The sequence below is a fragment of the Paroedura picta genome, chromosome 8 (genome assembly GCF_049243985.1).
Source record: "Paroedura picta isolate Pp20150507F chromosome 8, Ppicta_v3.0, whole genome shotgun sequence".
In the NCBI taxonomy this organism is placed as follows: domain Eukaryota; kingdom Metazoa; phylum Chordata; class Lepidosauria; order Squamata; family Gekkonidae; genus Paroedura; species Paroedura picta.
In genome coordinates, this window is record NC_135376.1 from 97,489,989 (window position 1) to 97,507,970 (window position 17,982).

Below are 17,982 nucleotides of genomic sequence, written 5' to 3' on the forward strand. Positions count from 1 at the left end.
AGCAGCGTATTAATCAACTACAGGTTAAGTTGATTAACAGTTCTTTCCTAAGTAGAGTAAATCCATTGATATCCATGGCTTAAAGAGGTGTCTAACTCAGTTTAGAATGATACTGGTGGGAAATAAAAATACTTTTTAATGCCTGAAACAATTGATTCAAAGACAGGTTTTTGTTTTAAACTGGGAGATTATTTTGATTCTGGTGTGCAACTATAAAAGGAAATTAAGAAGATGGTCTTCTCTTCTAATTGTTTCTTAATTTTTCTTCATCTGAAGGATAAAATAAATGGCAGTTTCCCCCCATTACCTTTCAAATTATTTCATCACTTTCTTCAGTATCTCAAAAGACTCGTATACTGAGGTTTCAGTCATATGCAAATATATTGAAATTTAGTTGATTAATTCATCAATGAGCCATTTAAAAATAGGTGATTAATCAACTACAAATTCTTAAATCTCTTGGCAGCCCCACCTAATGATATCTATAGTCTATTTTCCTGATTCTTGGAAAGGCAAATGCATCCAGCGTTAGCTGTAAGAAGATTAAACTTCATAGGAACAGATAAAGGCAGTGATACTGAGGGAATTTCTGCACCCGATAAATGTAGAGTATTGTTTGCTGAAAGAAGTCACTATATTCTGGCCCCTGCACATGACGTTGCCAACATCCAGCATATGGGCAGCAACTGGCTCACTACATTCTCCATTTTAAACCGCGACTTTGGATACACACTTTTCTTGGACACTTTAGGATGCTTTGGACTGATCCTGCGTTGAGCAGGGGGTTGGACAAGATAGCCTGTATGGGCCCTTCCAACTCTATGATGCTATGGTTCTATAATTGCAAAAAGTGGATTCACCACCCTAAAAAGTGTGATGCATTGCCAGACAACCAGCAGGCAACCAGCAGAAGGAAACTATGGAGGATCAAATGCACTATAGTCAGCTCTGCAGTGTCCCGCCTTCACACCAGCCTCCCTGGAGCAATGAATATGAGCCTAGGAGAGGCTAACGGCACACGGAAGCAAATTTTATTCAGTGATGTGTCACAAGGCTTGGTTCTCAAATGCTTTTTTGTTTCACAAAGCTATGAACATTTTAAACTTCTCACAACATTTTGAAAGCAACGTGTTTTTTACATACCTTGGCAAACCTCACATAAAAATATCCTACATTCCCTAATTGTGACTGCTTCGCTATTACCAAATGGGCATCTTATGTAACATAAGCTGGTTTCATTGTTGATCATCACTCTTGCCACTGAACAATTTGTTTGTTTGTTTTGATTTCTGTACTGCCCTTCCCTATGGCTCTGGGTGGTTTAAGGTTGGCTCGCATGCAACTTAATTTTTTACTATTAACAATGTGTTTAAACGCATGTTCATTTACACTCCTGAAAAATAGCTGGCGAACAAAGGAGACGTTGCCAGCATGAATTCAAGTGGACTCATGATCCCATCAGGCCAATCTACATAGCCAGCCATGCTCCCAATCCACTCAAGAGTCAAGAGTTCCCCTGGACAAAGTGAGGCAGGAAACAAGAAAAGTACAAGTGGATTCCATGGCCAGCCAACTTCTACCTTTCTAGCTTAGGAGTCCACCTCGCAGCAGACTTCCCTAATGGCAGGGGAACTACTTGGAGGGTCGCCAAAGTCAGAGACCTTCTCACCATCTTTCCGGAGGAGAAGGTTCAAAAGACCTTTGACAGAAACTGGGAGGATTTCATCTTAACCATAAGTCTTATAAATAAAAGAAAAGGTAGCCCTGTCCAGGCCCGGACACCACTCCTGTCTGGGTGGGGTCCGGGTCAGTGGGCCAATCCAGACACGCCCAGCAAAGCTGGGCCCATCAGGATTGGACCAGACCCTGGAGCGGCCACCTCCATCGGCACATCATGGCAGGCCTCCAATCAGGAGGCCAGACACCTGGGTAAGCTGCGCGTCGGTGTGTGGGGGGGGGGAGGGGATAGGGAGGCAAGCTGCAGGGAGGGAGGGGAGTGGGGAGGCCATCTTCGCGGCCCGCACCGCACGCCCGGTGCCTCGCAGAGAGGCAGGGGCTAGGGCAGCGGGGGCTGGGGGCCTCTGTGAGGCGCTGGGTGTGCAGTGCAGGCGGTGGGAAGGCCACGTGTCGCCAGGGGGGGAGGGGGATGGGGAGGCCTTCTCGGTGACCCGCACAGCACACCACCAGGGCGGAGTGGGGGGCTTTCCCCGTGGGCTGAGAGCATACCCAATGCCTCAAAGAGGTGGCATGTGTGCAGCCTGCAAGGAAGCGGCCGGGGGGGGGGGGGCTTTCAAAGCCCGTTCTTAGCATTAAAGCCCGTTGTAGCTGATACAACGGGCGCTAACGGGGGGGGGGGGGAATATAACAAAGAAAGAGGGAGGTAGAAAGGAAGAGAGAGGTCTGGGTGAGCTGCGATGGCCCACATTCACCCAGCAGGCCTCAGTTGCCTCTAATCAGTTTAAAATAGCATTTTCTTCCTCTCCCCATAACAGACACCCTAGGAGAGAAGTGGGGCTGAGAGGTCTGGGAGAACTGGGATGGCCCACAGTCACCCAGCAGGACCCAGTTGTCTCTAATCCGTTTAAAATAGCCTTTTCTTCCTCTCCCCATAACAGACTCCCTAGGAGAGAAGTGGGGCTGAGAGCTCTGAGGGAACTGGGAATGGCCCACAGTCACCCAGCAGGACCCAGTTGTCTCTAATCAGTTTAAAATAGCCTTTTCTTCCTCTCCCCATAACAGACTCCCTAGGAGAGAAGTGGGGCTGAGAGCTCTGAGGGAACTGGGAATGGCCCACAGTCACCCAGCAGGACCCAGTTGTCTCTAATCAGTTTAAAATCACCCTTTTCTTCCTCTCCCCATATCAAAATCCCTATGAGAGAAGTGGGGCTGAGAGCTCTGAGGGAACTGGGAATAATCCACAGTCACCCAGCAGGCCTCAGTTGTCTCTAAGCAGTTTAAAATCGCCTTTTCTTCCTCTCCCCATAACAGACGCCCTATGAGAGAAGTGGGGCTGAGAGCTCTGAGAGAACTGGGAATGGCCCACAGTCACCCAGCAGGCCTCAGTTGTCTCTAAGCTGTTTAAAATAGCCTTTTCTTCCTCTCCCCATAACAGGCACCCTATGAGAGAAGTGGGGCTGAGAGCTCTGAGGGAACTGGGAATAATCCACAGTCACCCAGCAGGCCTCAGTTGTCTCTAAGCAGTTTAAAATCGCCTTTTCTTCCTCTCCCCATAACAGACGCCCTATGAGAGAAGTGGGGCTGAGAGCTCTGAGAGAACTGGGAATGGCCCACAGTCACCCAGCAGGCCTCAGTTGTCTCTAAGCTGTTTAAAATAGCCTTTTCTTCCTCTCCCCATAACAGACGCCCTATGAGAGAAGTGGGGCTGAGAGCTCTGAGAGAACTGGGAATGGCCCACAGTCACCCAGCAGGCCTCAGTTGCCTCTAATCAGTTTAAAATAGCCTTTTCTTCCTCTCCCCATAACAGACACCCTAGGAGAGAAGTGGGGCTGAGAGCTCTGAGGGAACTGGTTTGGCCCACAGTCACCCAACAGGCCTCAGTTGCTTCTAATCAGTTTAAAATAGCCTTTTCTTCCTCTCCCCATAACAGACGCCCTATGAGAGAAGTGGGGCTGAGAGCTCTGAGAGAACTGGGAATGGCCCACAGTCACCCAAAAGGCCTCTGTTTTCTCTAAGCTGTTTAAAATAGCCTTTTCTTCCTCTCCCCATAACAGGCACCCTAGGAGAGAAGTGGGGCTGAGAGCTCTGAGAGAACTGGGAATGGCCCACAGTCACCCAGCAGGCCTCTGTTTTCTCTAAGCTGTTTAAAATAGCCTTTTCTTCCTCTCCCCATAACAGGTACCCTAGGAGAGAAGTGGGGCTGAGAGCTCTGAGAGAACTGGGAATGGCCCACAGTCACCCAGCAGGCCTCAGTTGTCTCTAAGCTGTTTAAAATAGCCTTTTCTTCCTCTCCCCATAACAGGCACCCTATGAGAGAAGTGGGGCTGAGAGCTCTGAGGGAACTGGGAATAATCCACAGTCACCCAGCAGGCCTCAGTTGTCTCTAAGCAGTTTAAAATCGCCTTTTCTTCCTCTCCCCATAACAGACGCCCTATGAGAGAAGTGGGGCTGAGAGCTCTGAGAGAACTGGGAATGGCCCACAGTCACCCAGCAGGCCTCAGTTGTCTCTAAGCTGTTTAAAATAGCCTTTTCTTCCTCTCCCCATAACAGACGCCCTATGAGAGAAGTGGGGCTGAGAGCTCTGAGAGAACTGGGAATGGCCCACAGTCACCCAGCAGGCCTCAGTTGCCTCTAATCAGTTTAAAATAGCCTTTTCTTCCTCTCCCCATAACAGACACCCTAGGAGAGAAGTGGGGCTGAGAGCTCTGAGGGAACTGGTTTGGCCCACAGTCACCCAACAGGCCTCAGTTGCTTCTAATCAGTTTAAAATAGCCTTTTCTTCCTCTCCCCATAACAGACGCCCTATGAGAGAAGTGGGGCTGAGAGCTCTGAGAGAACTGGGAATGGCCCACAGTCACCCAAAAGGCCTCTGTTTTCTCTAAGCTGTTTAAAATAGCCTTTTCTTCCTCTCCCCATAACAGACTCCCTAGGAGAGAAGTGGGGCTGAGAGCTCTGAGGGAACTGGTTTGGCCCACAGTCACCCAGCAGGCCTCAGTTGTCTCTAAGCTGTTTAAAATAGCCTTTTCTTCCTCTCCCCATAACAGTCACCCTAGGAGAGAAGTGGGGCTGAGAGGTCTGGGAGAACTGGGATTGCCCACAGTCACCCAGCAGGACTCAGGTGAAAATCCAGATTGCAGTCCTTCAATTTATCCATCAGAACATCATGGGGAACCTTATCAAAAGCTTTACTAAAATCCAAGTAAACGACATCAACCAAATTTCCACGATCCAGCAAACCTGTTACTTGGTCAAAAAAGGAAACCAGGTTGGTCTGGCAGGACCTGTTGGAGACAAATCCATGCTGACTTCCTTGGATCACCAAATTGTCCTCCAGATGTTTGCAGATCGCTCCCTTTAATATCTGCTTCATTATCTTCCCCACAACAGAGGTCAGACTCACTGGCAATGATTTGGCCTTGCAGAGAACAACAGGGACTGCAGTTGCCAGCAGTAGGCCTCAGGCTTCAGAAGGGCAGACATCACTAGCCAAGCAACCAAGTGGATTCTGGGGCCACGTGTATTTTGAAGGGATGCATGTGAGGGGAGAGAGCTTTCCCTTCAGCCTAACGTCCTGGATATGAGCTGTATTCCAGGGGATTCTCAGACCCCACCTGGAGGCTGGCACCCCTAAACCTCAATGGGATATACAGTCACCCCTCCAAAGCAGCCATTTTTGCCTTCAGAGCTGATCTTTATAGTTTGGAGATGAGCAGCAATTCCAGGAGATCCCCAGGCTCCACCTGGAGGTTGGCTGTCCCTGGTCTGAACATATTCCTTGAAGTCTGGAAGTGGGGCCTCTAAAGTGTGTAATGCCCCCACAGCCACCTAGCACCCCCTGACCTATTTCAGGTCAAGAGAACCTTGCAGAGAGGAGGTAAGATTACCAGATGGGTGTAGGTTCATGTTCTGGAATTCCACACTACCTAAGTGTGCATAAACCTAAGGTTAAGACTCCTGTGCACAGGGAGACCTCCTCTTAGGGTTGCCAGCTTTCAAGTGAGGTATGTAATCTTCCCCTAAGAAGAGTCTCCACTCTGATTTTCTCTTCACCTATCTGAAGACATGGCTCTGGAAAGCTCCTCTGTAACCACTATGCCACAATTCCCAAAGGTCAGTCTTCTCCCACACTCAATGAACATTCCAAACCACAGGTTCTTGACACCCATATCTCCACACCCATGCCCTCATTTGCCACCACACCACAACCTCCCACACAACACACACATTCAACCCCATGTCCTTACAGACTGGACAACTCCTCCCTTTCCTCTTCCCACCACCAAGCTCTAGTGCCCATTGTATTCCTGGATACAACAGGCTTTGCCTGTTATATATATATATATATTATATGCTTTTTGTCCTAGCTAAGAAACACTCATCTGGCAGTATTTCCAGTGACAAAGAAGATCTCTTGGTCCCACCCATTTTTTAATATAACATTTGACTGTCACCAAGAAAGGTGACAGTGGATATTATGGTGCCCACGGGTACCTTATTGGGGATTCCTTTCCTAAACAATAATGTTGCTTTCCTATTGTGCAAACAGACACTACCCCTTATCCCGCCCCCACTATCTGTGTGCCTTCTGGAGTCAACCTGGTGAGCAATAAGTACCTCGAGAAAAACAAAATACTGCTAGCATTTGTCAGCTGGAAACACAAAGCACAAAAACAGAAAGGAAAATGTCTTCCCATGCAACATATTCTGTTAAAAAGGGAACTTAAACCTCTTCAAAAGTTTCCTCTTCAACTTAATCAGGTCCATATGGCCATAATGGGGCCTCCATTGACTTAATACTGATTTCCCAGTATCGCAGCCAGGCCCCTTAAAAGCGAAACTGTTGCTATTTCCCTGCAAGCCAGATAGACCTCTAAGCAAAGGGCATATATACGAGAATCAAATTAGCAGGGTACATCATTAAATCGACAATAAAAGGGAGAGCTGGCATCATGCGGATTCCTGGTTACATTAACAGGCTGCAAAGCATAATTTAGGAAATTAAAGGAAACATTCCCCCTGTAGGAAAACATCACTGTAGTTTCAATACATCCTAGCATGCTTTCTCTCAGCCATATGGTTTCCCTGTTTTATGAGTGTTTTGGCCTTCTACTCAAATCATGCTAACAGGACAGAAAAAAATGCTCAACTTGGGGTTCAGAGTGACTAGATGTTCCAAGACTCAAGGCAGGTGTCTTTAATTTGAATGGAGGGGGGGGGAGTAGAAAATTAAATTATTGTAAACGTTTTCCACATATAGCCGGCTAATCAGATAGCAGAACTGGAGGGGGTTAGAGCGGCCTTTTTGTAGCTCCTGCTGCATTTAACCCTGAAGATGCTGCCTTCCTCCCAAAGGTGTGATCTGTTCAGAGGAGTTGCCTTTGAGCCAAAGTGGGCCTCAATTTGATGTCAGCTTTATCTATCTACTATATTTTATTACTACCCTTTGGCCAAGAAGGAGAGGGCAGTCTACGTAGTTTTCACCTCCTTTATTTTATCCTCACAACAGCCCTGTAAGGCATTGTCACCAATTATAATCTTGGAATGTAACTATTGATATTACTGCTGGATCCTGTTTGTTCATTCTGCTGCTGTTTGATCTTGTATAGACAACTGAAGAATATTTTAATTGAATTTTCATTTAAACAGTAGGTGGCATTCCCATTGTAGAAATAATTAGTTCACGCTGTGATTATCATGGAATCATTAATTCATAAATTGTAATATCTTTATTCTAGGTTTAGCTACTGAGGAAGATATTATGGAAAATGGGATATTGAAATATTGAAAATATCCAGACCCCGTTTTGGCTTCTATTTCTCAGTTATTATATATGACAAATTACACAAAGATGGATGCATTAGTTATATTTAATTTTATTTACAATATAAATGGTGATTACAAAGAAAGTTTTTTGAATAAAGAATATTAGTTAAGACGTGATGTCAAACTTTTCCTCTTTTCAGACAAGCTGATCTTTTGGGGCCCAGTTGTGTCTTCTCACAATTGCTTGCATCTTCTTCCAGGTGTAAGGGGCATTTCCCACGGCTTAAAAATAGCACAATGGTTGCCGATTGAAAACGCTACTAATTTGCCATAACGCACGACGTCGTCAACAATCTGCAACAATCTGAAACCGATCAGCAATAAGCGCTTCGTTGTGGCGCTTTCAGGGGAATCCAGAAAACTGGATTCACCCTCCGGATAGCGATACACTCCTGCAACCAATCTGCAACACTAGCGCTAAAGACCTGTGCGTTACCATTGTAGCTGGTTCTTCAAAGTCCCTCCCCCTGGATCTCTCCTCCAAACTTCCGGCGAAGCGATCGCCATTTTTTTTTCTCGGAGCGAGCGGGGATAAACGCACCGGCGAGCCTCTTTCTGTTTAGAGGCTTCCCTGGCTTCAGTCCTTCACCTTTAGTCACTAAGCACAAACCACTTAAAAGCCCGTTTGCTGAAATAAAGTCCCTTTATTTTTTACACATAAATTCAGCCGAAAATCGAGCCCGTGAGAAGGGGGGGGGGAATTTTTTTTTATCACTCGAGGCAGCGTGCAAACGATCATACAATCAAACGATAGCTCACAATAGGCAGCTGGATGGGTCTCTCCGTAGCAACGAATCTACACAGATTCGTTGCTATGGGTCTGTTTTTTTTTTTAAAAAACCTTCCTTAAAGGGAAAGCGGCTGTTTGGGAGCATGCTAACGGCTGCCCATTGGCTGCTTGACGGCCAGGGGCGGGACAAGCTTGGCAATAGCGCTTCCTTTCTAGCGATTTCTGCCGAGACCGGAAGCCTGTGGGAAACGCTAAAAAACGCAACTGATTCCACTACAAAGCCAGGTGTGCAAAACGACGAATTCCACTATTTTAAATGGCGATTTTTCATTCCGCAAACAATTTGCAACAAAGATCCCCGTGCGAAATGGCAGTAAGTATTCACTGTTTCCCTATCTGTCTGTTCCTGCTCCAAAAATTAACCCTGGTCTCTGCTGAGCAATTAGGACAGTGCTCTGTCTTCTTTCTAGAGCTGTTGAGTACTCTCTCCTTTTTTTATTCTCTGCTGGTTCAAGAGAAACCGGCAGAGACTGAAGCATTGGTCTCTGTGGTATGTCTTCTTCTGCCAGAATGAGCAACCTGGCTAAGACTGGGAAGCATGGCTGCTTTCTAACGCTTCCTCCCTTTGGGTCTGCTTCTTGGTATTTCACTTGTGTGGAGCACAGCTCTTCTGATTCCTCCTCCACCTCTGAGGATGTGGCTGCTGACTAGCCCATGAGAGATGTTAAACTGAGAGAGAGTGAATGGCCCAAGGCCATTAATCCGCTTCAGGTTTGAGTAAGAATCTGAACTCAGGCCACCTCAAGTGTCAAAGGCAGACAGACTCACAACTAGGCTTCTGTATTAATAGAAAGCTTTATTGGAAGTGGTTCTGAACACTTTAACGTCTGAAGTCGAGACTAATCGGTACAGGAAGGCAACCAGTTATCAATGCATTTCTCCCACCCAAATGTCCCGACTTTCCCAGGGTGGAATTCTCCCCCCCTCCGCTCCCAGGTGCCATCCTGGGCTTCCTGCCAGACCGTCTCTGGCTCCGGTGTCCTTGGTGCAATTGGCACCCTTCTTTGTAGATAACACGGCACAGAGCAACATTTGCAACTAAGTGTCACAGCAGGGGAGAATGCAGTGTGAAATAGCTCAGGGTCATCAAAAGAGTTACAGAAGTACAAAGAGTTACTACAGAGTCATAAAAGGCACAAGGAGTTTACACACACACAAAGATGGATACTCTCTGGTCAACCTGCAAACATGGTAGAGATTAGGGGACTGATCCTGACATCCAGTTCAATGTTTTTAACTAGCATACAACTTTTTTTTTTGCAATAAAATTAGCAGATCTAGCATCAAGATTCGAGTCAACACTAGGGGCCATTTCACACGGCTTCAAAGTAGCACAATGGTTGCCGATTGAAAACGCTACTAATTTGCCATAACGCACGACGTCGTCAACAATCTGCAACAATCTGAAACCGATCAGCAATAAGCGCTTCGTTGTGGCGCTTTCAGGGGAATCCAGAAAACTGGATTCACCCTCCGGATAGCGATACACTCCTGCAACCAATCTGCAACACTAGCGCTAAAGACCTGTGCGTTACCATTGTAGCTGGTTCTTCAAAGTCCCTCCCCCTGGATCTCTCCTCCAAACTTCCGGCGAAGCGATCGCCATTTTTTTTTCTCGGAGCGAGCGGGGATAAACGCACCGGCGAGCCTCTTTCTGTTTAGAGGCTTCCCTGGCTTCAGTCCTTCACCTTTAGTCACTAAGCACAAACCACTTAAAAGCCCGTTTGCTGAAATAAAGTCCCTTTATTTTTTACACATAAATTCAGCCGAAAATCGAGCCCGTGAGAAGGGGGGGGGGAATTTTTTTTTATCACTCGAGGCAGCGTGCAAACGATCATACAATCAAACGATAGCTCACAATAGGCAGCTGGATGGGTCTCTCCGTAGCAACGAATCTACACAGATTCGTTGCTATGGGTCTGTTTTTTTTTTTAAAAAACCTTCCTTAAAGGGAAAGCGGCTGTTTGGGAGCATGCTAACGGCTGCCCATTGGCTGCTTGACGGCCAGGGGCGGGACAAGCTTGGCAATAGCGCTTCCTTTCTAGCGATTTCTGCCGAGACCGGAAGCCTGTGGGAAACGCTAAAAAACGCAACTGATTCCACTACAAAGCCAGGTGTGCAAAACGACGAATTCCACTATTTTAAATGGCGATTTTTCATTCCGCAAACAATTTGCAACAAAGATCCCCGTGCGAAATGGCAGTAAGTATTCACTGTTTCCCTATCTGTCTGTTCCTGCTCCAAAAATTAACCCTGGTCTCTGCTGAGCAATTAGGACAGTGCTCTGTCTTCTTTCTAGAGCTGTTGAGTACTCTCTCCTTTTTTTATTCTCTGCTGGTTCAAGAGAAACCGGCAGAGACTGAAGCATTGGTCTCTGTGGTATGTCTTCTTCTGCCAGAATGAGCAACCTGGCTAAGACTGGGAAGCATGGCTGCTTTCTAACGCTTCCTCCCTTTGGGTCTGCTTCTTGGTATTTCACTTGTGTGGAGCACAGCTCTTCTGATTCCTCCTCCACCTCTGAGGATGTGGCTGCTGACTAGCCCATGAGAGATGTTAAACTGAGAGAGAGTGAATGGCCCAAGGCCATTAATCCGCTTCAGGTTTGAGTAAGAATCTGAACTCAGGCCACCTCAAGTGTCAAAGGCAGACAGACTCACAACTAGGCTTCTGTATTAATAGAAAGCTTTATTGGAAGTGGTTCTGAACACTTTAACGTCTGAAGTCGAGACTAATCGGTACAGGAAGGCAACCAGTTATCAATGCATTTCTCCCACCCAAATGTCCCGACTTTCCCAGGGTGGAATTCTCCCCCCCTCCGCTCCCAGGTGCCATCCTGGGCTTCCTGCCAGACCGTCTCTGGCTCCGGTGTCCTTGGTGCAATTGGCACCCTTCTTTGTAGATAACACGGCACAGAGCAACATTTGCAACTAAGTGTCACAGCAGGGGAGAATGCAGTGTGAAATAGCTCAGGGTCATCAAAAGAGTTACAGAAGTACAAAGAGTTACTACAGAGTCATAAAAGGCACAAGGAGTTTACACACACACAAAGATGGATACTCTCTGGTCAACCTGCAAACATGGTAGAGATTAGGGGACTGATCCTGACATCCAGTTCAATGTTTTTAACTAGCATACAACTTTTTTTTTTGCAATAAAATTAGCAGATCTAGCATCAAGATTCGAGTCAACACTAGGGGCCATTTCACACGGCTTCAAAGTAGCAGGATGGTTGCCAATTGGAAACGCTACAAATTTGCCATAACCCACGACGTCGTACACAATCTGCAACAGTCCTGCAACCGACCCGCAAAAAGCGCTTCGTTGTAGCGCTTCTAGGGGAATCCAGAAAAGTGGATTCACCCTCCGGATAGCGATACACTCCTGCAACCAATCTGCAACCGTAGCGCCGCATACTTGTGCATTACCATTGTTGCGGTTTCTTCAAAGTCCCTCCTCCCGAGCCTTTCCTCCTAACTTCCGGCGAACTGTCCGCCATCTTTTTTCTCCGAGCGAGCGGGGATCTACGAGGCAACGAGACAGCGACTGGCTTTCAAGCACGATCACTTTCTGAAATTCTGCCCGGACACCACAATAGTTTTCCAAAAGCACAGTGGCACACACCGTCACGTTCCAAACATTTGCCCATAGCTTAAAACCCCGTCTACCTTAGGCCAGTACTAGCGGAGTCAACGTACGGTGATCATTTTTAAAAACTTTCCTCTGAGCGTGCCAACGAACGTTCGCCGCTCGCAGTCTCCTGTTTAGATTACTGGGGTTCAATAGATATGATTCGAGGTGATTTCATGAGGGGCGGTTTATGTGTAGTGGGTCTTTGTGTGGTTCCGGGTGCGTGGTTGTGCTTGGGTGCGGACAACCCCTTCCATCGGCGGCTAGACCCCCGGCAAGCGGAGTCGCCGTCCGCCGTTCATTTTAAAAAACTGTCCGCTGAGCGTGACAACGAACGTTCGCCAGTTACATGTCATTGATTTATGCTTTGGTTGGTGAATATTATTGGGGAACTGTCGCGTACCACTGCAATTGCTCTCGGTTTTACACCGGCATGCGTTTTTGTAATGGCGGACATCTCACTAAAATGGCTCCCGCTGCATGTTCAAACTGCTCTTCCCGCGTGTGGACGAATCAGCGCATGCGAGAAGTCAAACAAAAGGCGCTAATCTGGCCATTAGGAGCAGATCCTGTTCCCGCGCGAGGAGTTTTGAACGTGACATGTGACCTAATGTGGCCAATGCGCGTGTCCCCTACTGCCCTCTACCAATCAGGAGCCGGCTAGTCCCTTTGTCTTTGTGTGCGGGAAGGTATATGATCCGTTGCACCCTGCACCTCGCACCACCATTTTGCTCAGCTACTAGCGAAAGCACCATGGAATCCTCTTCTCAAGCCTCGTCCGTCCCTGCAACCGGCCGTGGCCCAACTTGGAGGGACGCGGAGATCAGGGACCAGATCGCGATTTTCTCGGAGGAGAAAATCCAGGACGCCTTCCAGTCCTCTCACAGGAATAGGGAGGTCTTCGAGCAAGTGGCCATAAAGATGCGTGCCCTGGGCCACAACAGGACCGGCCTTGAATGCCGGTCGAAGACCAAAACGATGCGGGCGGAGTACATGAGAGCCGTGAACCATAACAAGGGTTCCGGCAACGAAAAGGTGACCTGCCCCTACTTCGAGGAGCAGCGCCAGCTGTACGGAGACGGGGAAGGAGCCGGCAGGCCGAAGCGCGTCGGGAGGAGCCTTAAGGTGGTTCGGAAGCCGGCTGCCCCGGTCGAGGAGGATCCCGGCGAGGGCACCTCGTCCAGCTTTCGGCCTCCACCCCCCGTCCAGGAACGACCAGCGGAATTGGTCACGGTGGACCTGATGGCCATCGCTCCTGGGGAGCCGGAGGAGGTTCCTGAGCAAACGCCCCTTGCCTCCGGTAAGTAATTTTCTTTTTATTTTATATTTTATTGTTTTTATATTGAGCAAATGTGTGTTCTGACGTTTGGGAATCGTTTTCTCGTGTGTTCGTTGCAACGCATAATATGATAGGATGTTTGTGGATTGCTTTGGGTGGCTTTTTAAAACGGTTGTGTTTAACCAACAACCCAAACAGTTTTGCAGCATGCCTCAGCCATAGGCCTTCTGCAGCGCTCTAGCCACTACTTTGGGACCTTGATGTGTGGTTCAGGTTGTATGCTTGCTCCTTTTTCACTATTGTATGCCTTGTGTTCGTTGCAACGCATGCTATGCTTGGATGTTTGTGGATTGCTTTGGGTGGCTTTTTAAAACGGTTGTGTTTAAACAACAACCCAAACAGTTTTGCTGCATGCCTCAGCCATAGGCATTCTGCAGTGCTCTAGCCACTACTTTGGGAGCTTGCTGTGTGGTTCAGGTTGTATGCTTGCTCCTTTTTCACTATTTTCTGCTCTTGTCCACAGAGACACAGATGCCTGGGACGGTGGTCCTCGAGTCCCCTGCAGCAGTAGCAGAGGACAGTGATTCTGGGGCGTCCACAAATGTTGGTAAGTATCAGTTGCAATAAGGGGGGGGGGTTTAACTGCTTTGTGCTTTTCTGTTTGTGCAGGGCAGCAGCACTGCCAAGAGACAGAAGAGAGTCCCTCAACGTTGCTGCTTTAGGGTTTGAAGCTTGCTTTGCCACACTTTGGTCCTAAATCATGTTCTTTTTTCCCTTTTTTCAGATTTTATACCCGGGACACAGGAGGAGGAGGAGCGTGGGGTGGCTGGACCTCCTGCCCTGCGCAGGCGGATACAGATACAAGATGGTGAGCGTGCATGAACTGTTCCTTTCGAGCCATGGCTGCAGGGCAATGTCTGTGTGCAATAACTGTGTGCTTCCTTTTCATTTTTGTGCTCCCCTGGCATTGTTCTGAGTCTTGGTTTAACATGTAAGCAAGAAAGGCCACCATGGGCAAACAAACAATAACCATGTGCTCCCCTGGCATTGTTCTGAGTCTTGGTTTAACAATATGTAACCAAGAAAGGCCACCATGTGCACCAGGGTGGGTTTTGACTGTCTCGTTGTTACTAACAGTTCTGTTTCTCTTTTTTTGCCAACAGAGGTCCTTTCAGAAGACGACGAGCCAGCTGGCTCACCACCCAGGGGCGCTCTCCCGGCTGAGGAGAGGCTGGCCAGGGAACGAGGAAGGCGGCGGCGCGTCTCCGTCCTGACTAGTGTAGGAGAAAGGATCCTGGAGCACTGCCAGGAGGAGTCCAGGCGTGCCGCTGCTGCAGACCAGGCGATGCTCTCCCTCGTGGCCCAGGAGGGCAAAAAATTCCGTGCCATCCTTAGAGACTCGAACAACTCACTACGCGAAAGCGTGGAGGAAGTTCGAATGATAAGGAGGCTGATGGAGAGGGCGGTCGCGGTTATGGAGGCGGCCACCCCTCCTCAGATTACAGTGCACGTCCCCCCCCCAACCCACCCCCCCACCACCACCTCCAGCACCCACCCCACCCCCCCCACCACCTCCAGCACCCACCCCACCCACCCCCTCTCAGAATGCCGCGACCCAAACAAGAAGGAGGACTGTTCTCGGGAAGAGAGTCGTTAAACCCGCGGACAAGTTCTCCCCCTCCTAGTTTGGGCCATTTTGTCTGTTTATCTGTGTTTGCTGTTGTCTGTTCAATAAAGTTTATGTTTTTGACTCTGTCTCTGTGTACCCTCTCTAGTGATTGTGCCTATTCTGGCACCGTTGTGTGGGTTGGAGGTTGGAGGGTGTTTTAAAGGTTTAAGGTGTTTTAGGAGTTTGGGGTGAAAGGTGTGCGAGTGTAAGGAGTCACACTGGAGTCTTTTTCAGGAAATTTACAACAACATTTTATTTTCAGAAACAGTTCAACAGGGGAAAAAAACAAGGGAATGTAACTTGGACCCCCCCACCACCACCCCCACCCTCCAAGAAAGCCAACTTTTTTTTAACAAATTCAAATATTTAACAGGGATAGAAAAATGGGCAAAGTAACTGGGAACCCCCCCAACACCCCCCACCCCAAAACACAAAAAGAAAACAAAACTTAGGTCCCACCGCTCCCCTCCCCAGCCCCTTCCAGCTCCCTCACTCTCCTGCACAACCGTCCCATGGTCCCCCGCACTTTGCGGCGGAAGAGGTCTTCGTCCTCCTTCTTCTTAACTGTGTGGGGAGGGAGAAAAAGTACACATTAGTGCCAGACATATTTTCCAATTTTTTTAGTTTACATGCATACACTTTTTGGTGGCCTTAGCCACAGTGTGAGAAGAGTTGGGCAGTGGGGAACATAACCTACGTTCTTCCGCCTCCCTCTGCTGCCTTTGCTGCTCTAACTCCCCTTTCAGGTCTGCCACTTCAGCCTCTAAGGCAGTCACCCTGGCCTCCATGGCACGCAGCCTTGCCTCCATAGTTTCTGCTATAGAAATCAAACAAAGAATTTAATAGCACTTCAAATGGAAGCATCACAGCAGGCTCCCATATTGCTCCATGGGGGAACACACACATGGGTCTCCCGCACAGACATAAAACTCTCACCTGCAGCCTGTCCTGAGGTGGAAGGTCCCTCTTCCTCCCCCTCCTCAAGCTCAGGTGCTTTTGCCATCTTGGATGGTGATTGTGTGGCTGGGCAAAGAAAAAGAGAAATCATAATTAAAAGCACACAAACCAGAGATGAAACACAGCTGGTAGACACACCACAGTTAGAGTCAAAGCGCATAACCAAAGTGGTTCTACACAGTACTGGCGGGCTAAGTCAGAGGGGGTTGACAGCATCTAAGTACTTTCTCGAATTTCATTGGGGACAGTAGGGGAAAGAGGCAGCTAGTCATGCCATGCATGTTTAAGGGCAAAACACAACGAGGGCAGCACTTACCCATATGCCTCCTCATTTCCAGGGGGGGCTTCCCAGCCTTCTCCCATATTTTCACCATCTGGTCGTGGAAGACCGTCCTCCCGCTTGGCTGCGGGACCCCCCCCCCCACTGTTCCAGACTGTTGAGGAAGTCCAGCTTCACTCGCTTAAATTTTGTCCGGACCTGCTCCCAGGTCCGGACATAGCCCCTCTCCCTCAGCTTTGATGCCAACACCAGGTAAGCACCCTTGGTGTGGCAGTGGGTGCTGGCCATAAGGCGGCCAACACTTTTCGATTGGAGCACCAGCTCCAGAAGTGCCTCAGCCTCGGCGCGCTGCCAGAAGGAGCCCTTCCGTGGCTTCGGCATCTTCGGAATGACGGTTAGGGAACGAACGTACGTTGCTCCGATCGACCACCCCTATTTTAAATGTATCAAAGCTGCCCACCAATAAAATTATTCCTTGGAACATAAGTGGATTGATCCTCCGGTTTGACAGGGGTCGCCAATACTTCCTGGCTACCCGCCTCCCCGAACTTTCCCCGTTCAGCGCTTCCGTATTGTGTGTGTCAATTTCAGTGGGGAGTTAGCATTTAGGGCTGTGAAAGTGCTTTTGGACCAGAGAATCCCCGTTTTTTTGCTGGCAAAGTACACAAACCGCACAAGACAAGGTTAAACAAAGAACACAAAACTTTATTCAACAACAGAGTGGGAAAAACAATTAAACACGCCTCCTGTTTCTGTAGATGTGGGTGGCTATGGCGTCCCGAACCTTGCACCCCTCAGCATAGATCCTTTTTCTCCTTGCTTCAGGGATGTCTTGAGTGTCCTCAAGGACCACAGGATCAGGTTCATCCACAGGGAAGGGGATGTTATGTCCCTTGTCCTCGCATATGTTGTGCAAAATGACACACGCGATGATCAGCGGAGTCACATTGTCTATATGCACATGGAGTCGGGACATCAGGCAACGGAACCGGGACTTCAGACGTCCAAAGGCACGCTCCACTACATTCCTTGCCCGGGAGTGACTGAGGTTGTAGTGGCTCTGCACGTCTGTCCTTGGCCGCTTGTAGGGAGTCATGAGCCAGCGTCGTAATGGGTAGGCTCCGTCACCAAGCACCAACGCCGGCACACGCACGCCCTCAATGGTGGCGGTGGGGTTTCCTGGAACAAAGACCCCTTCGTCCATGGCTTTCCTGAGGTTCGATTCCCTGAAAACAAGGGCATCATGCCTCCTGCCACTCCACCCCACCTCGGCATCGATAAACCGGCCGGAGAAGTCCACAGTTCCTTGCAGGAGAACAGAACAAAATTCCTTCCTGTTACCGTACTCCTTTATGCTTCCCCCGGGGGCACGGATAGGGATGTGGCTTCCATCGACGGCCGCAAAACAATGCGGGAATCCAAGCCTGGCAAACCCGTCCATACTCTGGAATAAGGGAAAGAAAAGAATATAAGCCATGGCATGTCAGCGTGGGGTGTATCGCGTCTTCGTTGCTGACCTGTCAAACAAGAAAAAAAATTTAAAGGGCAAAGGGGATCGAATGACACTCACTGCTCCAAGCCGGTCTCCGAGGCACACGACTTTGCTGAACAATTCCGCCTCCATGGCGAGGCAGAACTCCTTAAGGATATCGCCAACCGTAGTGACTCCGAGTCCGAATTGCTGGGCTACTGTCCGGAAGTACTGAGGGATTGCCAACTACCACAATGCGACCGCCACCCTTTTTTCCACTGGCACGGGGCGCCGCATGCCAGTGACTTGCCTCTCCATGCGTCCACGTAGAGCCTCCACGAGTTCAAAAAATGTCCCCCTAGACATTCTAAAGTTGGCAATCCAGTGGTCATCATCCCAGCGAGCCCAC

At 48.7% G+C, this 17,982-nt stretch overlaps 1 long non-coding RNA gene across 1 annotated transcript; it reads right to left on the bottom strand.

Annotated features, from left to right (window-relative positions):
• Positions 1 to 15,293: 15,293 nt before the first annotated feature.
• LOC143842714 (uncharacterized) lies at positions 15,294 to 16,642 on the bottom strand. Its single transcript, XR_013233317.1, has 3 exons — positions 15,802 to 16,642; positions 15,563 to 15,682; positions 15,294 to 15,429 (listed from the first exon to the last, which is right to left on the bottom strand). It is a non-coding gene; the product is annotated as an uncharacterized LOC143842714 (long non-coding RNA).
• Between the last annotated feature and the right edge of the window lie 1,340 nt (positions 16,643 to 17,982).